The sequence below is a fragment of the Pteropus vampyrus genome, unplaced genomic scaffold (assembly GCF_000151845.1).
Source record: "Pteropus vampyrus isolate Shadow unplaced genomic scaffold, Pvam_2.0 Scaffold2, whole genome shotgun sequence".
NCBI classification, from domain to species: Eukaryota; Metazoa; Chordata; class Mammalia; order Chiroptera; family Pteropodidae; genus Pteropus; species Pteropus vampyrus.
The window spans coordinates 12,757,052-12,766,003 of record NW_011888783.1 but is presented as its reverse complement, the minus strand read 5'-3'; the positions used below and the strand labels follow the sequence as shown (position 1 = coordinate 12,766,003).

The window sequence follows — 8,952 nt, the reverse complement described above, 5'->3', positions numbered from 1 at the left end:
ATTTTTTTAATAGGTTAAGCTTTCCTTGACATTTTCTTTCAATTAATGAACATTTTTGGCATTAGTTGGAATACTTCCTGAAATGGTTTCATTAGTCACATTTTTATATTTCCTCTTAGAATGTGTGTTGGGCTCTCTCAGCAGTGATCTGAGGCATCACATTCTGCTTTCACAAACTTTACATTCTCCTTTTTATTTACCCCAAATTTCTCTTGTCTTCTGTAATTCATTACTTCCTTAGAACTACTTCATTTTGTTTTTCTCTCTTATCACTCCAGTAGCAGTGGAAATTTTCTTTGGAGCCCATTTTCTCAGAATCATTTTTTAAATCACTTCATCAGAGTTATGCACACTGAGGAGTGAAGAACAATGAAACCGTGACACCCAGTTGCCACAGCTAGGTTATCTGCTAGGGCAAGCTCAGCAAACTATATATTGCAAGGGCCAAATGTGGCCATCACTTTTTTGTGAATAAAGTTTTATTGGAACACAGCCATACTCATTCATTTATATATTGTCTGTGGCTACTTTTCTGCTACAGTAGCACAGCTGAGTAGTTACATCAAGTGGTAGACTGCATGGCAGACAAAACCTAAAATATTTACTGAACTGGACCTTCACAGAAAAAGTTTGCTGACCCTTGCTCTATAGCATACTACTTTCAGAAGATCAGAGTATGTCCTAAGCATCTTTTCAGTGCTTTAGATTTAATGGAGTTTTTTTTTTTTAAATACAGTCTTAGTCTATGGCCATGCCACCCTGAACAAGCCTGATCCCATCTGATCTCAGAAGCTAAGCAGGGTCTGGCCTGGTTAGTATTTGGATGGGAGACCACCTAGGAAGACCAGGTGCTGTAGGCATAAAAAAATAAAAAATAAAAAATAATGGATTGTAAACTGACAAGGTCCTTGCAATCTGTGAGGTCAACCAAGGGTTGCCTCGCCTAAAAAAAAAAACAAATAAAATTTTATTCGACTGAGTAATAAACTGAGTTGTTTCTATAATATTGTTTTTTAGATATAAAAGAAAGTTGTCAAGGGAGTAATAAAGTTGTAGACTCTTAAGTAATCTGTAATCAGAAATCTTACCTGTATAATCAGTCATGTAAATTTTTGTCAGTATTAACAGAACAGTTTAATTTGGAAAAAAAAATTTCTTTGAATGCTTAATAGGCATCAGGTCCTTTGTGCTCAGTCTTTGGGATTTGGAGAACTAAAACACTTTTCCTGCCCTCAGAGAAATACTTGTCAATTTGAACCAATTAGATACAAACCAAAAAAAATCTGGAAAAATTAGCCTAGATCATAGATATATAACAGATTGAAAAAAATGTTTTGTGTTGAGTAAATTATTTTAGTTTATTAACATTTTGACCATATCTTATATTACTTCAGTCATATTTGTGAAAAAAAGGATGTGCTTTGTTTCCCGTTATTTTGTAAGACCATGGTCTCTTAGAACCTTTAGTCCTGGCCATAGGTTCCAATAAATAATTATAATAGAAGCAAGCACTTACACAGTTTTAAGTGCAATACTTGTAAACTCATTTAATCCTCAGAATAATTCTAAAGGGTACGTACTATTACTGTCTCCATCTTTATAGATCATGAAACTAAGGCATTGAGAAGCTATGTGAATAGGCTGGTAATTGTCTGAACCAGGATTCAAACCTAGACACTTAGTAGGCTCCAGGGTCTGTACTCTTAACCTCATTAAAATCCAGGGACACCAGTAAGGATGTCTCTAGACTTAAGTAAACACACTATGTATCTAAATATTTAAGGCTGTTTGTTTTGTACAGTATGAAGCTTTAAATTTAAGAATTTTCAGGCCAGTGTTACAATATACAGATACGAGAAATCTATTTAGCATCTTTTGTTGTCCATACATAGTATCTGAAACAGAGGGTAGAAGACAAGAGTGACTGAGATGCAGTTTAAGATTTCAGATTATACCCTGCTGTGCAGTTTTAAAATTATCCTCTTAGTGTTTCTTGACCTTTTTTTGATCAAGGACACACACAGATTTTTGTATCCAATTTCGAGGGTTCCCTGGGCCTCTGGAGCTCACTTGTAGGTCCAGAATCCCATTTCCTTCAAGCAGTAGAGAATAATTGAGAATAGAGAATAACACGATCAAATATATATTTTACGAAAGATGACTCTGATGATATTGAAAGATAGCTTGGATGAGAGAATGATTGGAAGCAGATAAACCAGGGGGCAGATAGCAATAATCTAAGACAGAGATCGCTAAGTTGGCAAAAGAGAGTAATGTCTAGAAAAGATATTTTGGGACATCGTAGTGAGAGGACTTGGGGTGAGTTGAATGGGAAGATTGCAAATGAAATGGTTAAAAGTAACTGTGGTTTCTAGCTTGGTTTAAGGATAGGTAGTGATGTCATTAACTAAAACAAAACACAGAGGAAGGGCTCAGCAAACTGTATTGCAAGGGCCAAATGTGGCCACCACTTTTTTGTGAATAAAGTTTTATTGGGATACAGAGGAATGCGCTTGATTTTCAGACTCACTGAGTTTCAGGTGCCCATGATATATTCCAATGGAAATGTCCAGTAGACAGTTGGAAATGCATTCTCGAAAAGAAATCAGCATTGGAGAAAGAGATTTAGCAGTCTCCAGCAAATGGTAGGTTAAAGCCCTCAGAGTGTGAGACAGGGCCACCCCAAAGAAAGCCAAGAAGGAGAAAAACTTAGAAGGGCAAAGGAGGAATATTCAGTCAAGCTGGCTGGGGAGAAGAGACTCAGGGGAGCGACAGCAGCATGAAAGCATCTGAGTGCTTCCTGTGTGCTGGGGCTGTTGTGCACACTTTACGTGCATTAACTTGCTTAATCTTCAAACACCTCCTGCATTTTACACAAGAGGGACCCGAGACAGAGTGGCAAAGTAACTGCCACAAGGTCACAGAACTAGTAAGTTGCTTTCAATGGTGAATTAGTGGTAGCATCATTAAGCTGATGTAATTATGTTAAGATAATTTTTGTCATGACTCTTTTATGGGTTTAAGTATAGATTGTTAAACTTTGATAATAATATTCCTTACTTTCCCCTCTGCTCTATCAAGTAAATTCTGTATGATCATCAGAATTCATGAAGTATGGTTTGAGACATATTTGCAAAGTCTCTGACTTTCTCTCACATGAATATTCTGTCAAGATTCATCTATTTCTTAAACATATATTTTTTTAATAGGTTAAGCTTTCCTTGACATTTTCTTTCAATTAATGAACATTTTTGGCATTAGTTGGAATACTTCCTGAAATGGTTTCATTAGTCACATTTTTATATTTCCTCTTAGAATGTGTGTTGGGCTCTCTCAGCAGTGATCTGAGGCATCACATTCTGCTTTCACAAACTTTACATTCTCCTTTTTATTTACCCCAAATTTCTCTTGTCTTCTGTAATTCATTACTTCCTTAGAACTACTTCATTTTGTTTTTCTCTCTTATCACTCCAGTAGCAGTGGAAATTTTCTTTGGAGCCCATTTTCTCAGAATCATTTTTTAAATCACTTCATCAGAGTTATGCACACTGAGGAGTGAAGAACAATGAAACCGTGACACCCAGTTGCCACAGCTAGGTTATCTGCTAGGGCAAGCTCAGCAAACTATATATTGCAAGGGCCAAATGTGGCCATCACTTTTTTGTGAATAAAGTTTTATTGGAACACAGCCATACTCATTCATTTATATATTGTCTGTGGCTACTTTTCTGCTACAGTAGCACAGCTGAGTAGTTACATCAAGTGGTAGACTGCATGGCAGACAAAACCTAAAATATTTACTGAACTGGACCTTCACAGAAAAAGTTTGCTGACCCTTGCTCTATAGCATACTACTTTCAGAAGATCAGAGTATGTCCTAAGCATCTTTTCAGTGCTTTAGATTTAATGGAGTTTTTTTTTTTTTAAATACAGTCTTAGTCTATGGCCATGCCACCCTGAACAAGCCTGATCCCATCTGATCTCAGAAGCTAAGCAGGGTCTGGCCTGGTTAGTATTTGGATGGGAGACCACCTAGGAAGACCAGGTGCTGTAGGCATAAAAAAATAAAAAATAAAAAATAATGGATTGTAAACTGACAAGGTCCTTGCAATCTGTGAGGTCAACCAAGGGTTGCCTCGCCTAAAAAAAAAAAACTTAAATAAAATTTTATTCGACTGAGTAATAAACTGAGTTGTTTCTATAATATTGTTTTTTAGATATAAAAGAACGTTGTCAAGGGAGTAATAAAGTTGTAGACTCTTAAGTAATCTGTAATCAGAAATCTTACCTGTATAATCAGTCATGTAAATTTTTGTCAGTATTAACAGAACAGTTTAATTTGGAAAAAAAAATTTCTTTGAATGCTTAATAGGCATCAGGTCCTTTGTGCTCAGTCTTTGGGATTTGGAGAACTAAAACACTTTTCCTGCCCTCAGAGAAATACTTGTCAATTTGAACCAATTAGATACAAACCAAAAAAAATCTGGAAAAATTAGCCTAGATCATAGATATATAACAGATTGAAAAAAATGTTTTGTGTTGAGTAAATTATTTTAGTTTATTAACATTTTGACCATATCTTATATTACTTCAGTCATATTTGTGAAAAAAAGGATGTGCTTTGTTTCCCATTATTTTGTAAGACCATTAATATGGGAGGCCAAATAGGATCACGTTCTACCCTGTCAAGTTTTCTTCACTTGTCCCTCCTGGATGCCTGCTCTCCCTGGTAGCTGCTCTGCCTCCCTTTTTGAGCTGCTAATTTCTTCTTTGGTTCACTCTTGCCTCTGGATTCTCTTTCCTTTCATTTGTTCTCCTGAATCTGCCTCCGTGAAGCATAATCACAAGACTCCCTTGCTCTGACCCCCACTCCTGTTTTCTACAGCCCACCCAGTGAAATGTTTTGTTTGTTTGTTTGTTTGTTTGTTTACCAGCATATAAGACTTTCCACACCGTTCCAAACCCCCTCTCTGCCATTCTTTCCCCCCACTTTTCTTTTTTGTACTCTAAACTCTGGGTACTAGAACTACAATTTACACTTTTCCCATCTCTTGATTTTCAGACACTTTTCTTCACTGTTTGAAATCTCCTTTATTCACCTCTGCTTTTCTATTTCTTGCCTGAATCTACTCATCTTTCAAATGCCTTCCTGTTTGAGCAACTTCCTCTGTTCTTCCTTCCAGCCTACTCACAAACTCCAAGCTAGAATATTTTCATGCCATGAACATCCATAACACATTTTCTGCTTTCATAACTTAAGAAGATTATTCATGCACCTTTTCCTGTTATGCATGGCTAAGCTCTATATTTCTTAAGGGAAGAGCTTTGTTTTTGTTGACTGATTGTTACATTTCTATATCTTCTCTAGTATCTGGTTTTAATGTTTGTGTATAATAACTGTACAATTGGCTTACATTTGAGTGGATGAATCAATCAATCCTTACTGGCAGATATGAAAACTCTGATGTGTTATTTTAGCTGATGAATTTTAACTTCTTTGATATGTAGTAGCATTAATGAGATTAGATCAGTTTCCAAGTTAAAAGTCTGCTCTTCATTTATTAAGAAGAAAGACACAGTAGTTGCCAAGGGAAAGTGACTGGAGTTCTGTTTTTCATCTTCAGAAAGTTACCCAGCACCACCTGTCTCCATAAACTGTACTGGGTTGTAGCACTAAAACCGTATTCTCCAAAGATTTACACACAGTGTAAAAACTCTCAGAGTGCTCGGAATCATCACAGGTAGGAAGAGAAAAATCAATTTCTTGCCTAAATATTACTGCCAGTGAAAAAAGCAAAATAATTGTTATTTTACCAACTAAAGTGGAGACAGTAGATAAAGTAAACAAGACAATGAAGAAGGGTCTTGTCCCATGTCTTAGGCTATAGTTTTCTGGAAAAGCAATTTAGGATATTTAACCTTAAATTAAAACCGATCCTTCTTCATCAAAATAAAGTGGGCATTGAATCAAAGTCATGGGCCACATAATGTACAGAAAATAGTCAAAAGTGTCTCGTCTCTTATTCTTTTGTGAAATGGACTTTGCTGTATAGACCACTAACTAGTAAACTCTTCTGGTTATTCTGGTTGCCTGTACTGTCTTTACCATTTTAAGAATCTTTCCTTTGGTACTTTACAGAGTGATGGAGCTTGTTTTATTTTGTCTCCATTTTGCATTCTATGCATTAACTTAGTAGCTACATGGGACAGTCTAGTCTTTGGTAGAATACATCATGTGCTCTGAGAGGCTTGAGTAAGAAATGAGTGGAATATGTAAGGAGTGCGCTGAACAAGAACATGGTGTAGAACGGGCAAAATTCAGGCTGTGGGAGGATTAGTCATACGACTTACAGGAAAAATTATGTTGTAAAGATAATGGATCATTTGCTTCCTGAATGAGCCATTCAGAAAAAACCTTTGCCAAATCACTAAACTTGCCTGATGAGATTTTGTAGATACTCCTATCCAAGTACTGGTTGATACTGAAGACTGTTCAAGTTGACCTTTCCAGCCTTTATTTCATTTATTAATAGCTTAGGAGAGAAGATATGGGGGCCTTTTTGGTCTGCAAAGGGTATTGTTAAATTAGAACATGATTCTTTTTGTGTGTGTTGATAAAAACCAGGAATCATTTTTTAAAGCATCAATTTTGGTTATTGTTTTAAAAGGAAACAACCTCTTCCCTGCTCTGAGTTTTTTTCTTAATGAGAGCTTTAAGAATTAATCTTCAATGTATGCTGTCACAAGGTGTAATCAGACTTGACCTTTATAAGCTTAGCACCTTTGGACTTCTGCCCTGCATGCAGTTAACAAGGTAAAACAAAACCCTGTACAGTTTCTTAACTGAAATAAAATTTAAATGCCATGTGGTTAACTTCCTGTTTTTTTAATAAAACAATATACTAGTCACCTGAAAATTTGGAATTTGAATGTGACAATATAAATCTTTCTGCCCTAATTTAAACAAATATTTCTAATATTTCTGGCATCAGTAACTATCAGGGATGATTATGTCTGAACCATGTATTGATAGAGTGATAATTCTTGATGTATTTTCAGCCCCCTGAAGGTTATAGAAGGTACTACACTTTATCGTGGTTGTCTTTTTGAAAGTTGCACAGAAGGTCCATGTGAATATTAATAATAGTCTCGAAACAAGCCAAAAACCTATTTCTTGACATTATACACACACTGTATATGAAAATTTCCTTTTGTGCAAAATGGACAATGATAGATTTGTTTCTTAAAAAGTGCATATAAATAGAAACCTTGTAGAATTCACATTTGAACTCTGGCACTTATTGTGTGGAGGGAACTAAGGGTGGGTCCCTGCCTCCCAGAGTCGACATAGTCTGGTAGGGGAGGTGAGAGGTGTAAGCTGCATATGTGGCCAGGACTGCCTCACACCGGTAAAACTGACCCAAATGCCACGTGCAATGAGAAGTTGCTTCTTTCGAGCTGGGAAGATCCAGGAAAGAGTTGGGGGTTGTGGTTTTGAGCTGGATTTTGAAGGATGTGTTACAAAGATTATGGAGAAGGGGATGACTAAAGTGGAAAAATGCTTCTTGGGCCAATGTCTGGTTTATATAGGCTGGAGACAGGACACACTCAGTATGTGTGATGAGGCGGGGAGGGGAATTCCTTAGGTATGGTTAGGAATGTTCACCCTGCCTTCTCCCTCTCCTCTGCTACTGGACTGGGGAACATAGAGATGAAGCGGAAGCCTTAGTCTTACCCCGTAGTCCTCTTTTTTGTTTGACCTTCCCACTTTACCATAGGATGGTAAATTATGGAGAATAAGACTCGAGAGAGGAATGGGAGCGGGAGTAGGCAAAATGAACTGCAGTTTAGCACAAGGGGCTCTTTATCACATTTTTTCTTCTTTTTCCTTTTTCAATATTCTCTCCTTTTCCAAAGCTTGGCAAAGTACATCACAGGAAAGGGCAAAGAAAAAGGTGGTTAGGAGTTTCAGTAGCTAACCATCATATTCACGCTGCCTATACTTATATGGGATTAAAGAGCATATATTAAGCAGTGTTTGCAGAAAATAAACAGATATAATACAAAAATAATCTTGATGGACCCTAACCCTAGTTCTTTTATGTCATCATCATAGTTGTCAACTAAATTTTATTTAGGATCCACGAAATGCACAGACTTGTCTTCCAACATAGTAGAGATTAAAGTTGGTTTTTTTTTGGTAGAGGCGAAAGGGTGTTTAGAACAACTTTTTTTTTTTTTGCAGAAAAATGATGCTTAAAGGAGCAATCATAGCATAGGATGTTGGATAGATGTAAATCTTTTACACCTTTCATTAAGTCTTAATCTTTCATAATATGTATGTTTTCCTTCCCCATAAAAGAAGAGAAAAACTAAAATAGAGTAAAAAAAAAGCTCGAAAAATAATCAAACCTGGTGAGTAATTTTTAAAGCTACCTTGTGAAGAAACATGCCTGCTAGAGAGCCTTAAAGGAAAAAAAAAACTGTAGCATTTCAGGACTAGACAGTAACTAATTTAGTTTCTGCTCTGGATTTCTTGTCAAGCTTTTCTTTCTTTCTTTTTCTCTTGAAGTGAACATATTTTATCTTTTCATAAAATATTGTTTCTTCGCCTTCTAAGATACCATGTCAAGTTGAAAACTATTCTTCGGTAGTACAGTCAGATCTTTCTCTTTGAGGACTGCTCTAAGAATTTCGCAGCAATTCTACTCTATTGAAGCAAATTAGACACAATTAAAGGGTCTTTATCAGGGCACTGCTATTGTACATTAATGTGCATATGTGATGAAACTGCTTCATACTTACTGTTTTTAAAAACTGAGGTTTACATTTAATTGGAGGGTCAAATGTGTTTCTGGAAAATATACTTTGCCCCTTTTAGAATGTTTTTGTTGTATAAATTGAGAGTTTTCTTACTCCAAACGCTGGGTAAGATGTAAATGATGAATGTTG

General features: G+C 36.2%; 2 non-coding genes across 2 annotated transcripts; both read left to right on the top strand.

Moving 5' to 3' along the window:
• The first annotated feature begins 741 nt into the window (after positions 1-741).
• LOC111739415 lies at positions 742-860 on the top strand. The gene has a single exon (XR_002780250.1). It is a non-coding gene; the product is annotated as a 5S ribosomal RNA (ribosomal RNA).
• Positions 861-3,938: 3,078 nt separating this feature from the next.
• Positions 3,939-4,057, top strand: LOC111739400. The gene has a single exon (XR_002780240.1). It is a non-coding gene; the product is annotated as a 5S ribosomal RNA (ribosomal RNA).
• The last annotated feature ends 4,895 nt before the right edge of the window (positions 4,058-8,952 follow it).